This window comes from Lynx canadensis, chromosome A1, assembly GCF_007474595.2.
Source record: "Lynx canadensis isolate LIC74 chromosome A1, mLynCan4.pri.v2, whole genome shotgun sequence".
Taxonomy (NCBI): domain Eukaryota; kingdom Metazoa; phylum Chordata; class Mammalia; order Carnivora; family Felidae; genus Lynx; species Lynx canadensis.
In genome coordinates, this window is record NC_044303.2 from 20452541 (window position 1) to 20470583 (window position 18043).

Sequence of the window (18043 nt, forward strand, 5' to 3'; positions counted from 1 at the left end):
GAGAGAGGTGATGACATATATAGCAGTCTGACCAGTGGCATCTGCACCCTTCAGAATCACAGCATGTTGGTGACAGGTTTTTAAAGCAGTAGTTCACATTTTTAAGCATGTTGATATATTTGCTTACTGTTTGATTGAAATGTATTCCACTTGGTAGAGCTGATTGTATCATATGTGTTTATATTTACTAATCCACAGAAGGATTAGTTTTGATCGAATGATACATTAATCTATACTTATATTAATGTAGGCCTATGAGGTTTAATATGGTTATTTAATATGGTTATTTATATATGGTTATGTGGTTAAAGCTTCATGGTTCTTAAAATTATCTTGAATAAATAGGATATTTGATAATTGATATGTTCTACTTACTGAGCACTTCATTTCGTGTTATGAAAATGATCTTTAGATGTTGTAGGACCACATGTGTCAATAATTATGAGTTCCAATCCTGGCATTAATAACTTACTGTTGGACAGGAAAAGAGTTGCTTCTAAGCCTTGTGCTTTCATGTAGTGATTTGTAAATTTATAATGATAATGAGCTATGAAGTACCAAGGATATATGATATGTAAATACAAAGTACGGTATTATTAAAGTCTCATGTGGAACCATGTAGCTCTTCTTACTGTTTCTAAATATTCCAATTGAAGTAGGAAATTCTTGTGAAAAAAAAGGAGGGAGTGGATATACTGGCAGGTTTCCCTAAATACTTAGAGCTGGGAAAAGAGAGGCTAACTTTTCTTGCAACAATGATCTGAACATGCTAGGAAAAACTAAATTTCCTATTGCTTAATGATTGTATCGTTTAATGACTGTATTGAGAACCAAAGTAAAGTGATGCCTTACCCTTAAAATTTTAATAGAAATGGCATTGTATTTAGAAAAAAAAAAGAGTACAATGCATATTGTAAATAGTGCACCTTGTTTTCTGAAGGAATGAAAAACTAGGTCTGTATGGTGAGAGTTGATCTGCTATTAAAAAATAAAGTATTAGTAGTAATCAAAGCCTTTTTAATCCCACATGTTCTAATCCTAGTTGGTTCCAAAATTTATTCCAGGATATAATGATGAAAGGTATATATATTGATTCTCTTTGGATGTAACTGATTATTCCATAGAAGAGAATTACATTAATGAGACTGAATTCTAAATGAAAGATGAAAGGTGTGTGTTTGTGCGTGCGTGCGTGCGTGCGTGTGTGTGTGTGTGTGTGTGTGTATAAGGGTGAGGTGGGCCAGAAGAGAAGAGCATGTATTTCTTGGAAATAATTGTTAGCCCTTGGTTCTCCAATTCCTAAGAAACATTGTATTCTGGGACTATCACCATATTATATAGTCAAGTCTTTCTTTCCTCAGTGAAATTACCCCAGGACCCTTTCTCTAAAGACCCATCATTATAGGCCACTTTGCCCATTGTAATCAATAGCTATCTCAATAAATATTAAGGCTTTTTAAACTCTCATCCCCAGGAAATATTGAATATCTTTGCTTCTTTGTATCGGTTCTTGTGTTTTTTCCTCATTTTGCAATGTTTCGCATAGAGCAATAAAAACCCTATTTCATCCTTCAAGCCCTGATTTACCCATCAACTCCTCCTTGAACTCTCCTGGATCATCCTGGTAGGGCATGGTCTCTTCTTCGTCTGAACTCACATAAAACACATGTTGTGCTTGGACAGATTTGTATATTGCATAGCAGCTACAATTCTGAAAGTTCTTTGACCCTACTAGAACTCCCATTGTCTGTATCACCTTTTCACACTGCCCCCCTCCCTTACTTCTGTGGCTTATGTTCTTTGCTTAATTTGTATAATCATTTGGTTGTACATGCCACCAATTCCCTTCTCCCATTTTCCTTTGGTTGAATTCTGCTCACAAAACTCCATCCCTGGTCAAGACCGACTCTGCTTACTCCCCATCTCTATGTGAGTTCTGAATGTGACTTAAAAACAACACATAGTCATGCAAATTTCACTTCAGTTCATGGCTACTAATCTCAAGGGGCCCTCATGTTATCCATTAGTACTATTTCATGCCCTAGAACTGCAATATCTAATATGGTAGCCACTGGCTACATGTGGCTATTAAGCACTTGAATATGGCTAGTCTGAATTGAGGTATGCTGAAACCGTAAAATGCACACTTTTTGGCTTTTAAAATCTTCTCAATTTTTTATATTGATACATGCTGAAATAACATTTTGAATATATTTGGTTATATACAATATATTATTAAAATTAATTGTACCAGTTTTATTTTGCCCTTTTAAGGTGGCTACTGGAAAGTTTGAAATTCCATTCTTGGCTTACATCGTGTATCTATAGGATAGTGGTGTCCTAGAAAATTCACTAGACAATTCAGTGCTGTGCTTGACAATTTACTCCCTTAGGAAGGCTGTTCCACACCTTTTCACACTTGATCCTTTTCCATTCTCCTCATTCTTAGCTGATGGCCTTGCTTTTTATTGCACAGGGAAAATAAAAGCCCTTAGAAGGCACATCTTCACACTAATAGATCTACTATATACTCCGAGTTCCTTTTTTGTTATAAGAAAGACATGCCCTGCTCCTTTCCAAAGCTGACTGACCACTCAGGCGCTGGACCCTGTCTCTTCTCACTTATTTGAGGACATCCCTCTTGCACTCATTCCTTTTTCTGCATTATCATTTTTTGCTTCTCAACAGGAGCATTTTCATCAGCATGGTATTATAGTGTCTCCTCCAATCTTAAAAAAACAATTCCCCCAGCTATTACTCGATTTCTCTCCTCCCCTTAAAAGCAAAAATCATCGCAATTGCCCAAATTAGTCGTCTACGATTCTTTTTCCCAGTTCCCTTTTGAACTCGCTCTAAATGGGTTTTGTGTCCACACTCCACCAAAAATGTTCTTCTCATGACTCCCAATGATTGGCCATGGATAAATTCCATGGCAGATCCTCAATCCTCATCTTATTGTATCTATCAGCAGCTTTTGACACAGTTGACTACTTCCTCCTTGAATCACTTTCTTATTTTGGTTTCCAGATCAGCAGACTTTCATGGTTTTACATCACTAACTCACTTCACGGATCTGTTTCTTAATTCCTCCACATCACGCTGGCTTCTTGATTTTCGAGTTCTGCAGTCTTAGTCCTTTTTCTATGTTACACTTACTCTACAGTGATTTTAAATACCAGCTATCCACCAATGATGCCAAGATATATAGCTTTCACCCCGAACTCCAGATTCCTATAGCCAACTCACAGAAGAGTATCTCTCTTTGAATGTTTAAAAGGAAATTCCAAATCCAAAACAGGATTCTTGCTCCCAAATCTGCTTCTTCCCCATCTTCTAAATCTCACTTGGTGCTGGCTTATATCCATCCAGCCACATGCGCAAAAAGAACATTGAAATCATCCTTGACTCTTTTATCACTCTCACATATAGCCCCTCAATCAGCAAATCTTAATGGCTCAGCCTTCAAAATATATCCCAAATCAAATCACTTCTCACCACTTGCATGGCTACTACCCTAGCCCTATTCTTGCCTGGAATATCACGGTATCTTCCTAAATGGTCACACTACTTTGCTGCCCTCTCCATAGTGTATATCAGGCACAGTAGTAAAAGTCAGACTGATTATTCCTCTATGCTTAATACACCAATGGCTTCCCCTTTTACTCAGAATAAAGTTCAAATTCTGCCTCTGACCCGTCTCCTACTACACTTCTATTCTCATAATACCAGTCTCTTTGCTGTTCTCACTTCTAACACAACTAGTTTTAGGGCCTTTGTGTTACTCTTTCCTCTGCCTGAAAGACTTCTCTCCCATCTACTTCAAGTAAGTCTCCACTACAATGCGCCTCATTACAGATGCTCTCTCTAACCCTTATCAAAAATAGTATCCCCTGTCACTCTCTTATCCCTTCTCCCTGCTCTGTTTTCTTCATAAAGCCATCTTCTAATGCCTAAATTTATGTGTTTATTGACCAGTGTGGTGGATTGAATGGTGGCCCCTGAAGAGTATGTCCATGTCTTAGTCAGTAGAATGTGTGTCCGTTACTATATATTCCCAAAAAAGCGAATATGACCTTGGATAGTAACAGAGGTGATTACATCACAGATAATGAGATTAGATTCTTTAAGGTCATCTGAGTGGACCCTAAATGCCATCAGAAGTGGCATTTTACTGAGGGATTTGATCCCTCCAGTATTCTTACAAGCCTTCCATCTTTCAGCAAATATCTAAACACCAAGAGAAAAGTTAAAAGGGCAATTTTAAGGATTAATGTATCCAGAACATTTTGGTTAAGTATTGGGTTAAAAAGTCATGCAGCTACTACTTAATAAATGGTTAATAATCATAATGTTCATTGTAACAATGATGGGGCCAGTCCAAGTCACTCTGAAGAGTAGTCTTTTTCTCCTCAGATTTCCCATGCAGTCCTTTTCCTCTTCCCTTTACCCCAAATGCTACATAAATGTATGTTTAAAAAGGCACATTTTAAAACTTATGATTGTGGGCTACTTTCTTCCATAGCTCTATAATCATCATCATCATCATCAACGACAACAATCTTAATAAAATTCCCACATTTTTGTGGCTCCAGCAATGTTTGGAGAGATTTGATCATCTCAGAGTCAGGCGGTGGTTTTTGTTTAAGACTATATAGTGCCTTGGGCAGTACGTGATACTTGTTTAAGGAGAGGTTCTGGATGTCTCTTCATAATGCTGAGAAAAACTTGAGCCATCTGATATTTTCTCTCTTGGATTTCCTTGGATACTTCATGCTCCCATTCCTTTGGACTCTTCTGTTTCAACTACTTTTTTTTTTTTTTTTAATTTTTTTTTAACGTTTATTTATTTTTGAGACAGAGAGAGACAGAGTATGAACAGGGGAGGGGCAGAGAGAGAGGAAGACACAGAATCTGAAACAGGCTCCAGGCTCTGAGCTGTCAGCACAGAGCCCGATGCGGGGCTCGAACTCAAGGACCGTGAGATCATGACCTGAGCCGAAGTTGGACGCTTAACCAACCAAGCCACTCAGGCGCCCCTGGACTCTTCTGTTTCAATGCTCCACAACAATAGATTTCTGGACGGTGGAAACACATTTGCTTATGGAATAAAAATAGGGGCCATGCTGGGAATTTTTAAGCAGAGGTAGACAAGCAATGACAACATGGTACCTACACGCTTCTTTTCCTTAGATGGTCTCCTCACTGCCTTCTCTACTTCTCTGGAAGTTCCACGAGCTTCCAGATCAGCTTGATCCTACATCCTTTTGACTGCATGCCTTATGCTGACATAGTAACTATCTTCAGGTCCCTTTGGCTGTGTTCCATTTTCTTTTGCCTCTTCAGAATTGGTCCCCTTTCCCCATATAAATGCTCTGTTACTCTTCTAACTGGCAGTTACTCCCCAAAGTAGATTCGTTTTCTTGGTTTAGATGAAGGCCTTCGGAGAGTAGAAAACTGTAAGATACTTATTTCCTATAGACCAGAGGATTGCCAGAAAGATGTGTCTTTCACATCTAAAAATTCTCTCCAACAGTCAGCACCATTTCCATTGTTCTTCATGCTCCAGTGCCAGATACTTATGTAGTAAATCTATCTGAGAGGAGTATAAATTCTTGGGATTCATGAGTTTTAAGACACATTTAATTCAGCAGAACTTCAAACAAGAAGTGTTCCATATAATCTGGGTATCCTCATCAGGGATCCTAGTGTTCTCTTTTACAGCCAAAAAAATTTACCACAGTCCTGGTTGCACTTAAATATACAACAGAAGCAAAGGTCTGGGCTATTGTAGCCCTGGCATGTGTTACCAGTAGAGCTTACCTTTGTCTGATGTGACTTGTTTACTGCTATGCTCAATAGAAGTGATATTTAAAGCTGACCCATAGTTTATAAATTTCTCCTCTGGTAGACAAGTTTATATCTGAGTTTACAGTCATAAGTCAGGAGACACTTTCAAGACTGGCAGAAATTTTTCCAGCACAGAAGTAACAGTGATTGTTCCCCTTGCTTTGATGAAGTCTTTGATAATCGTGGCTTCATTTTCTTTTTCCTTAAACAAGCATTATGAAATGTCTGTGGAGTGTAAAAGGTATCTGGCAGAGAAATAAATTCACAGTGATCACAGAAACAAGTCACAGAAAACTGTGTTGACTTAAATTTGGAGCAAAGAGGAGAAAAGAGGTTCTACGAAACCCCCTTCTCTTCCCTGCATGTGTCACTGTATCTCTGAGTGTAGCTTACGCGTACAGGATATTCTTGGAACAATCTGGAGTGTGTGGGGGTGGAGGGACTAGAAGGAAGGCAAAGAAGTACACCCAAGGTGCTGCAATCTCACACATGAAGAAAGCTGTGGAATAATTTGGGAATGTTAACGTCCTTGGGGGTACCCAGACTCACCTTGAAGAGCATATCCAATGAGTTTGTTTGGTTTGCTGATTTGCCCAAATGAAAAATACAGAACTTCTCTCACATGAAGTTGTTCATGCCACCTGTATACCCGACGTGACAGGTGTTTTATACACAATTTCACTCAATCCTTAGTCTGTCTTCAGTACCTTCTCCTCTCTCAGTCTCAACCTTCTCCACGTCTTGGACCATCTTTCCTAGAGTTTGAGGGCAAAGGCATTCATAAGACTGTTAATTGCAGTATGGCTTTTATATCTAAACATTATTTTATGCAAAAACAAATGGATGCTGGTTCTGGTCCTTTCCATTTTTCATATATTCTCTTGCCTCTCTTCTGGTTTCAGACTTTATGACGTTTGTCAGTCATCTATTTCCTGTGTAACTCAGAATTAAACTGTAAGCGTATATAGCAGGAACACTATTTACACTCACATTGGATGAATAGTTCTTCCTAGAGGAATATGAATAAAACTTTTCTGTCCATTTTCCTGCCTGTCCTGAGGCAATGTTGATTAAAAGACAAAAAAAAAAAAAAAAATGGCAGAATGAGATAAGCCTTGTAGGTTTAAAAACCTTGGAATTTCCAAACTGTTGAGACTATACAGGTGTCTTATGTTAATGAGGTGACTTTTGAATGGCACCAAAGGATGGGGGCTGATTGCCAATGGAACCAACCATGTGTTTAGAGAGTTGGAACTTTCAGTCCCACCCCAACCTTCTGGGAGGAGAGAGAGGCTGGAGGTTGAATCAATAGCAGGTGGTCAGTGATATAACCAATCATGCCTATGTAAGGAAGCCTCTATAAAACCCAAAAGGACAGTGTTCTGAGGGCTTCCAGGTTGGCAAACGAGAGGGTGTCCAAGATTCCATGAGGGCAGAGTTCCTTTGCTTGGGACCTTGCCCTGTGGATCTCTTCACTGGGCTATTAATTCATATCCTTTCGTATCCTTCGTAATAAACTGATAATCTAGTGAGTGTTAGTATCCTGAGTTCTGTGAGCCACACTAACAGATTTATAGAACTCAAGGAGGGAGTGATGGGAACATCTGATTTATACGTTGGGTCTGAAGCACAGGTATCACCTGGGGCTTGTGATTGGCATCGGAAGTGGGGGAGGCATTTTGTGGGACTGAGCCCTTGACTGTGGGTTAACTTGATATTCCCTCTAGTAGATAGTGTCAGAATTCAGTTGAATTGTGGGACACACCGCTGGTGTCAGAGAATTTCTCAGTGGCGTGGGGAACCACTCCCCTGCAAACATACACACACAGTGAATTGGTGCTCAGAATAATCGTACTCGATGAAATGTCCCTCGTACTTCTGCTCAATCAAATTTAAATGGTTACCTCATTACCTATATTACTCAATATTCTGAAATTCTGCATTTTCGTAGGCACTTTAATAATATTTTCTGTTCTCAAAACCAAATTTTTGAATTTTTTATTAAAAAGGTAGGAACTTTTGCTATTTAGTAGTATCAGGAGCTATAAAGTTAATGGGGCTGGAATTACCGTTAGGAAGCTGCACTGAATACTGTTTTGCTCCTGTTCTCGGGGCCTGCTTCAACATTAAGTCACAAAACATTCAGAACTCGCTGCAGCCTAAGTGGGCCCGTGGGACAGTTCACTTCAAATGTACTCATTAAGTTTGATCTAACTCTATACAAAACACCATCTATTCTAGATGCAAACTGCAGCCGTTCCATTGTTTCCAGGCGTTTTAATGACTGAAGCTGATCAATCTGATCAATAGTTGATCTGGTTAGTATGGCAATAACTGGAAAATAATTGATAGCAAATCCCATCAATCAGTAGGAGTGTGTATGCATGTGCATATGCGTAATTCTCTATATTAATAAACACATACTTTCTAGGTATCCCCTCTCATTTTCCTTTACTCGTTTCAGTAGGCTAAAGAGGTCTTTGAGTGGAGAGATTTCTCTATTAGCAACGGGTAAAAATGAAAACTTCTGAGGGACATTCAGTTCTAAGCAATCGTGACATATCTAACGTGTTCCCAAGTGGGTTTTTTGAGCACTGACTAATGATTACATCATAATTTCCCAGAGGTCCTTTGGCTACAGGTTTTAAAACTGTTCATTACGAATAAAGTGAGTTCCTTGGAAAGTGAGGGTGGCCCTTAGCAAATCAGTGTCACTAGGGAAGAAAAGAATTTGCCAAATAAATAACTTGGGCCCTTTTATAGGCATCCAGGTAAGGCTTTATGCATCTACTTATTTCTTAATATTTTACTTTAAAATAGTTACAGGCCTATAGATTATATTCACAGATTATGCAGAGACTACAGATTCACGAGAAGTTGCAAAATAGTACATAGGTTTTGGGCACTTTTCACACCACTTTCCCCAGTGATGCCATCTTATACGACTGTGACACGACAGCAAAAGTAGGAAACTACCATTGGTACAATACTGCTAACTGGACTATAAACCTTACCCAGTTTCATCAGCTTTTACATATGCTCGTGTGTTTCCGTGCGTGTGTGTATTTCTACACAATTTGATTCCATTATACATTTCTGTCACCACCACCACCATCAAGAAACAGAGCCATTCCATCCAAAGCACTCTCTTGTGCTACCCTTTTGTAGTCGAATGCACCCACTAATGTGTTCTCCATTTCTATAATGCCATTCAAGAGTCTTATGTAAATGGAATCATGGCCTTTTGTTGTTGTCTTTTTTAAACTAAACAAAGTATCCTTGAGACCCCTCCAAACTGTTCCATGTATCAATAGTTTCTTCCTTTAAATTGCCGAGCAGCATTCGATCTCTATGTATTTTTCAAATTGATTTTTGCCACAACACGTTCCAACCATGGGATTTGGGGGGCTCACTAAAATAAAAAATGTTAAGTGAGAAAATCAGAATCTGGTATAAAGAATTACTATGCTCATGTATCGGAAGAATTCGTATAGTTAAAATGTCCATACTTCCCAAAGAAATCTACAGATTCAATGTCATCTCTATCAAAATACCGATAGTAGTTTTACAGAACTAGGACGAATAGTCCTAAAATCTGTACGGAGCCACAAAAAAACCCAAATAGCCAAAACAATCTTGAGAAAGAAGCACCAGGCGGAAGCTATCACAATACCAGATTTCAAGAACTACTACAAAGTTATAGAAATCAAAACAGTATGGTGCTAGCCCAAAAATAGACACAGAGATCAACAGAACAGAATTGAAAGCCCTGGAATAAACCCATGTGTATGTGACCAATTAATCTATGACAAAGGAGGCAACAATATACAATGGGGAAAAGACAGAATTTCCAATAAATGGTGTTGGGAAAACTAGACAGCTACATGCAAAAGAATGAAACTGAACCACTTTCTTATACTTTACACACAAAAAATAAATTCAAAATGGATTAAAAACCTAAGCATGAGACCTGAAACCACAAAACTCATAAAAGAAAACATAGGCAGTAATCTTTGACATTGGCCTTAGCAACACATTTCGAAATATGCCTCCTCAGGCAGCGGAAACATAAGCAAAAAATAAATTTTGAGGACTATACCAAAATAAAAAGTTTTTTGTACTGAACAGGAAACCATCAGCAAAACAAAAAGGCAACCTGAATGGGAGAAGATATTTGCAAATGATATACCTGTTAAGGGGTTAATATTCAATATATATATATAAAGAACATATACAACTCAACACCAAAAAAAAAATCTGATTAAAAAGTAAGAAGAGAGGGGCCCCTGGGTGGCTCAGTAGGTTAAACATCCAACTCCTTCCTGGTTTTGGCTCAGGTCATGATCTCATGGTTCGTGTGTTGGAGCCCCGCGTCTGGCTCACCAGCACAGAGCCTGCCTGGGATTTTCTCTCTCTCTCTCTCTCTCTCTCTCTCTCTGCTGCTGCTGCTTCCCCACTCTCTCGCTCTCTCTCAAAAGAAATAAATCAACTTTTATAAAAAAAGTGAGAAGAGAACCTTGAATAGACATTTCTTTTTCCCGAGAAGACATACATGTGGCCAACAGACACGAGAGAAAGATACTCAACATTACTAATCATGAGGGAGATGCAAATCAAAACCACCAGGAGGTATCACCTCACACCTATCAGAATGGCTAGTATCAAACATATAAGAAATAGCAAGTGTTGGTGAGGACGTGGAGAAAAGAGAACCCTCATGCACTGTTGGTAGGAATGTAAATTGTTACAACTACTGTGGAAGACAGTATGGAGATTCCTCAAAGAATTAAAAATAGAAATACCGTATAATCCAGTAAGGCCACTACTGGGTATTTACTCGAAGAAAGTGAAAATTAATTCAAAACCATATATGCACCTCTGTGTTTATTGCGGCATTATTTATAATAGCCAAGATGTGGAAGTAACCCAAGTGTCTATCCATAGATGAATGGATAAAGAAAATGTTGTATATATATATGCAGTGGGATGTTACTTCACCATAAAAAAAAGAAATCTTGCCATTTGTGACAACATAAATGGACCTAGAGAGTGTTATACTAAGTGAAATAAGTCGGCCAGAGAAAGACAAATACCAGAGGATTGCACTTATATGTGAAATATAAAAAACAAAACAAATGAACATACAAACAAATAAACAGACACTTAAATACTAAGAAGCAGCCGGTGGTTGCCAGATGGAGGTTGGTAGGGGGCGAAATAAATAAAGGGTATTAAGAGATACAAACTTCCAGTTATAAAATAAGTCATGGAGATGAAAAGTACAGCATAGGGAATATAGTCAGTAATATGGTAATAATTTTCAATGGTGACAGATGGTGATTATACTTATCCGAGTGTCGTGGTGAACACTGAGTAATGCCCAGAATTGTTAAATCAATATGTCGTACACTGGAAACGAACATAACATTGTATGCCAATTATACTTCGATGATAAATTTAAAATTTAAAACGGAAAATTAAAATGAAGTCAGGACTAAGATAAGCACGTGAAACACAGGTAACCAGTTGCTAGAAAATTTGGCTTTCGGCTTCCTGGCAGTTACCACGAGAGAAAAACAGCCGGCGAGGCATCTCATAGTCTAAAGATGTGGGCAAACCAGTTTCCCAGGGGCAGCTCCACCACTTCTGGCACTCCAGCTGGAGGGAAGATTCTTTCCCAGGCTCAGGAGACTATGGCCAGAGGACACCTCACTCGGAAATAAGACAAGACTCTATCAAAGGATGCGTGTTAACAGCACAAGGAATTTTCTTGCACAATTCAAGATTCTGGTCATCCAACTTTCTCACTCTAGTATCTTAGGGCAACAGGGAGGGAGATATTCTGGTCTGTGTTCAGAAAAAGTCATTCATGTGATTGGATGTGAACGGAAGGGCAGACAAATATGAACTGAAAAGCTATAATGCTTTCCTTTGAAGTCCAGTGAGTTTTCCCCTTACCTGGAGGTGCAGAATAGAGCCCCAAATAATAGTCTGCGGGCCCAACTGGGCTGTGACTATCTTTTATGGGACCCAGAGAGAGTGATTTTGTCAGCCACGTTCAGACACTGGGAGAGTTCATATAATCAGGACTTCCAGTTTCTCTTGAAACACTGAGGTGGAAACACTGCTATCCCCGTTCTGCTATCCCCACTCCACCCCCCTTAAATGAGGCTTCCAGTCTCCTGGAATTCAGGGCTGCTCCCTCCTGAGAGGATGCATGCTTTCAACTTTCCCACGGTCAGGCCTCAGCCTGCTTCTTTCATTTAATTTATGAGGCTGGCTCCCAAGCTTGCAACTTCTGGTCTAGACAGTGTTAAGTGTTCATCTCATGTTCCTGGGATCATGTTATGGGCACTGTATGCTGTGGGCCTTTAGTTGGGTTGGCGGAGTGGCTATTGTTTGGCCTTAACTGTGTGTCACCCAAGGGGTCTGGTGACCACAAGGCTGGGATTTGCAGAGGAAATCTATAGAGACCAGTGAGCTACGCTACAAAAGTGTTTATAATAAAATGTTTATTATCTAATTTAAGCAGGCATAGTCTTCCCCTTTATTAATAAAAAATATCTCCCACTTATTCACTTGTTATTTACCATGTGCCAGAAGCTATGTATATGTTATAAACACAGTTTAATTATTATTTTAAAGCCTGCAAAAATAGCATTATCTTCATTTTAATAATCAAATAATTTTAACAATCAAATAATCCAGTGAAGAAATGGGCAGAAGACATGAAAAGATACTTTTCCAAAGAAGACATCCAGATGGCCAACAGACACACGAAAAGATATTCAACATCACTCATCATCAGGGAAATACAAATCAAAGCCACACTGAGATATCACCTCACACCGGTCAGAGTGGCTAAAATTAACAACTCAGAAAACAACAGATGCTGGCGAGGATGTGAAGAAATGGGAACCCTCTTGCACTGTTGGTGGGAATGCAAACTGGTGCAGCCACTCTGGAAAAGTGTGGAGGTTTCTCAAAAAAATTAAAAATAGAACTACCCTATGACCCAGCAATAACACTACTGGAAATTTATCTAAAGGATACGGGAGTGCTGATTCATAGGGGTACATGTACCCCAATGTTTATAGCAGTGCTTTCAATAGCCAAATTATGGAAAGAGCCTAAATGTCCATCAACTGATGAATGGATAAAGATGTGGTTTATATAGACAATGGAATACTACTTGGCAATAAGAAAGAATGAAATCTTGCCATTTGCAGCAACGTGGATGGAACTGGAGGGTATTATGCTAAGTGAAATAAGTAAGTCAGAGAAAGATAGATATCATATGTTTCCACTCATATGTGGAACTTGAGAAATTTAACAGAAGACCATGGGGGAAGGGAATGGAAAAAAATAGTTACAAACAGAGAGGGAAGAGGCAAAACATAAGAGACTCTTAAATATAGAGAACAAGCTGAGGGTAGATGGGGAGGAGTGGGAAGAGGGGAAAATGAGCGAAGGGCATTGAGGAGGGCACTTGTTGGGATGAGCACTGGGTGTTGTATGTAACCGATGAACCACGGGAATCTACCCCCAAAACCAAGAGCACGCTGTACACACTGTATGTGAACCAACTTGACAATAAATTATATTAAAAAACATAAAGCTGGGAAAACTGAGGCTCAGAGAGGTATAGGAACCTGCCCAAACTCCTGCAGAAAGCAGTGTGGACACCAAGATATAAAGCTGTTTCTGCCTGATTCCAATGCTTGTGGTCTTCTCCCATGTCACATTGTTTTGCTCATTGTGGCTCATGGCTGGTTTTTCTCCCCTCTTCACAAGGGGACATGGGAGAGATGGTACGGCTTCTTTTGTCTCCCTGAAGTAAAGATGGAACCAGGGAATCAAAATAAAAAGTAGACAGTTTCATGTGTCAGAAAATGTGAGTTCTAGCTCTGGCTCTAGGGCTAACTTATAGAGTGACTGCTCTATTTAGCTTCTGGCTTTTCAATCTTGTAAGGGAATGATAATTACTCCATTCTAGATCCCACTGTTATGAAGCATGGATTAGCTGAGATGACCAGGACAAAAGGAAGAGTTGTGATTTATTTACATATGTTAGGTATAATTGTTTATTATTAGTTTGTTGTAGAAACAACATAATTTATGGGAATAAACAACATATCAATAAATACTCATTCATTGAGTATTAATGAATAAACCACATAATTTAAAACTCAATTCAGTCACGAAATTAGTTCTCTCAAAAGTATGAGTGGATGATTGAATGGGTGGATGGCTGGATAGTTGGTTGGATGGGTGGATGGATGGGTGGTTGCATGGATGGACAGCCTGTGTTATTTGGTGTTCTATCAATGTTGGGCCTGTTTTTTTCTAGACTGAGACTAAGTTGGGCTGTAGAAGAGAGCTAAGGACTCATGAAGTCAGCTTCTATTTGTTTCACTTTCTTGTTTTCAAAATTCATTTCCTAAATGAAGGAGTTTTGTAAAATTTATACAATGTTCATAACTGGAAATTCTGCTAAGTTGGTAAATTCTAGCTAATGAAAATGACTGCCATCATAATCCTCATCAAAATCATTAGAGTGAAAGTATTTTCTTTTCTTGGGCTGGTAGAATGAATTTCCATATGTGTATTACTCTCCCCCAACCCATATAACACATATTATGAACTAAATATTTCCAAGTGTGACTCTTCTTTTTAAGGATTTCCCATATTTTCACTTCACAAGAGGCCTCTTAAAATATTATAGTGGTGACAATGACCTTGTTCAAATAGGTGCAGAGCCAGCCTTTTACATTTCTAATACATTTTTCTGGAGTTTAAATTAGATTGTAAAAAACTGCCTGTTTGATCTTACCAGGTGTGGCTGATAATACTTTGCTAATTTCAACACTTTCCATGCTGAAGCTCAATTCAATTTAAAAATACACATTGCTTAAAATGCCATCTTTTGTGTGTTTTTTTTGTTATTTTAGCCATGAAATAGAAAAGCTCAATCTCTTTAATATAAATTGGTTATTTCAAAGATCAAAATATGGCATTTACTATTTCATTGTAAAATAGATAATAAGAATGCCTTTATGGACAGAAATATCTCTTAAAAAATCTATTTCACCCACAGTCAGAGAGGGAGGGAGGCAAACCACAAAAGACTCTTAAATACAGAGAACAATCTGAGGGTGGATGGAGGGGTGGAGGAGAGGGGAAAGTGGGTGATGGGCATTGAGGAGAGCACCTGCTGGCATGAGCACTGGGTGTTGTATGTAAGCGATGAACCACGGGAATCTACCCCCAAAACCAAGGGCACACTTTACACACTGTATGTTAGCCAACTTGACAAAAATTATATTAAAAAAATAAATAAAAACACAAATGAGAAAAAAAAAGAAAATCTATTCAATCTAATCAGTGGGAGATTTGTTATAATTTATATAAGGTAAGTGTATCATAGAGAGTAAATAGAACTTATTTATTTATAAATACTAGATTTATAAATAATGCATTTTGTCTCCTAAGATGGCGAGTCATAAAACATAGCACTGGTTTATTTTAATATATTATTCCAGAATCATCACTTTAATATTTAACCCAAAGATCTCTATTATTTACCTTAAAGTGTTTATGTATTTGATATCAAAAATTTCAAAGAAATTATGGAGACTTTTTTTTTTAAATTTTTTTTTTTCAACGTTTTTTTTATTTATTTTTGGGACAGAGAGAGACAGAGCATGAACGGGGGAGGGGCAGAGAGAGAGGGAGACACAGAATCGGAAACAGGCTCCAGGCTCCGAGCCATCAGCCCAGAGCCTGACGCGGGGCTCGAACTCACAGACCGCGAGATCGTGACCTGGCTGAAGTCGGACGCTTAACCGACTGCGCCACCCAGGCGCCCCATATGGAGACTTTTTAGTTAATCAAGAAAGAATATTTAAACTCTTCTTTAAATCCTTCTTCTAAAGGTTAACAACGCTTTTGGTAAAACTCAGATGCATAAATTTTTTTGTTTTTAAAAAAAATTTTTAACGTTTTTATTATTGAGAGAGAGAGACAGAGCATGAGCATGGGAGGGACATAAAGAGGGGGAGACACAGAATCGGAAGCAGGCTCCAGGCTCTGAGCTATCAGCACAGAGCCCGACGCGGGACTTGAACTCACAAACTGTGAGATCCTGACCTGAGCCGAAGTCAGACGCTTAACCGACTGAGCTACCCAGGCGCCCCTCAGATGCATAAATTTAAGTGTGTTTTTCACCGGACACATACCACCGCACTGAAGAGTTCTTGTATCTGTAGATTACTCTGGGAAAGGAATAATTTATTTCATTTTTATCCCTTCAGAGCATTTGCTTTTCATAGGCAACAAGTCATATTAAACTTGGAAAAGAAGTCTTAATTTTAAGACATATTGTTTTTGCATTAATTCCATAGCTTTTGCTACATTCATATCAAGATTTTCTCCATTGTTTTAAATATATTTATCTACGAAGTAGATTTATGCACGTAAAACTATATATAACTTCGCATATATCAACAAGTTACGCCCTGAATCCCAACTGTGGTTGATTGAAAGACACTTGTTTTTATTCAGTAGATGAAAGTTTATGCCTTTCTGCTGATGTAACTTATGGTATTGCCCTGTGCTAGACCTCAGGACCTTCAGAGCTATTTTTCTTGTGCTTATTTAGGAGTAAGCTGTTTATCTTGCCATGGCCTTGCTTGCCCTTTACCCTATATCTCCAGGTACAGACTAACACTCATCTTTGAAACGTTAACCACACACATACACACCCAAATAGATTTTCTGTAGCTGGAGCATAGAGTCAGCTGCTGTGGGGGCTGGAAGGATGTCAAATCCCATCTACCCCACAATTTCACCAAGAGTGTCTCAGAAAAGATAAGACGGGCCAAGCCCACAGGGGTGCCTCAGGTCCGGCTTCCAGAACCCATCCCCATGGTATTTTCCACAATATCAGGTTGGCTTCATGGTTATTTATTTATATCAATTTTCAAATAGCATTTCTAGTGAAAACAGGATTCTGCTACTGAAAAAAAAGCACAAAATAAATACTGTAATTAATAAAAACAAAACCAAAAAACTGACAAACACCAACCTTCTTTTTCTTATAGATTTTTAAGTATAAGGCTAGAAAATTTAGGTGACTTTTTCAAGATTATAGAGACTGGGGCGCCTGGGTGGCTCAGTCGGTTGAGCATCCGACTTCGGCTCAGGTCATGATCTTACAGGTCATGGGTTCAAGCCCCATGTCAGGCTCTGTGCTGACAGCTCAGAGCCTGGAACCTGCTTCCAGTTCTGTGTCTCCCTCTCTCTCTGCTCCTTTCCCACTCGTTCTCTGTCTGTCTGTCTCTCTCTCTCTCAAAAACAAACATTCAAAACAAAATTAAATATATTTAAGATTATAGAGACCAATTCAGTTCTTCTGACTTCTGATTCAGGCTTCCCTCTGGTAGACCCCAAAACTCAAACACATCAAGCTGCCGGTATAGCTAGTCTTTGCCTACTCAGCTTGGCTGGTGATAGGCAGAAGGGAGCGTTAATGCTAAACCTGTTGAATGGGTCCATTTTCTCCCTGGGCCTAACCACAGAAGTCCCCACTGGGTAATTTTTGTAGATGAGCAGATTTCCCTCTCAGAAATGCCAATCATTACAATCCTTTTAGGGACAGAAGGTTCCAGCCAATTATCAGCATTTCTGTTAAACAGATAGGAGTTCTATGTAAAGGACCAAACTCATGAGGCTCCACTCGGTATAGCCATTATCCATGGAGACCCGAGGACTCATTGTATGAAGTCTGATATGGGCCCTACTTCTCCTTGGTATCTTTCCTTCTTGTGCATCTCTGGATATGTCCCCTTCTAACTGCTTTGTCTGGGTCCTCAACATTCACTTTCTGCCTACACTCTTCTGATCTGCCTTTCCTTTTCTGTTTACGTGCCCCCTATAAAGGCTCCAAAGCATGGAGTTTATCTATTAGGGTCACGGTAGCAAGTTTCTGTGGCCTTGACAAATAAAAGCAGGGCGCTCCTTGGCAGGTGCTTCCAGCTGCCACACATACGTGCACACAGACACACACGTGCACGCACACACATGCATACGCACACCTTCCTGCATGAAACCACCAAGAAGTCTATGTGCTTTCACTGGTACCATAAGCTGTCCTAAAAACGTTCAGAACCCTTTTTATAGTAACCCTACTTTTAAA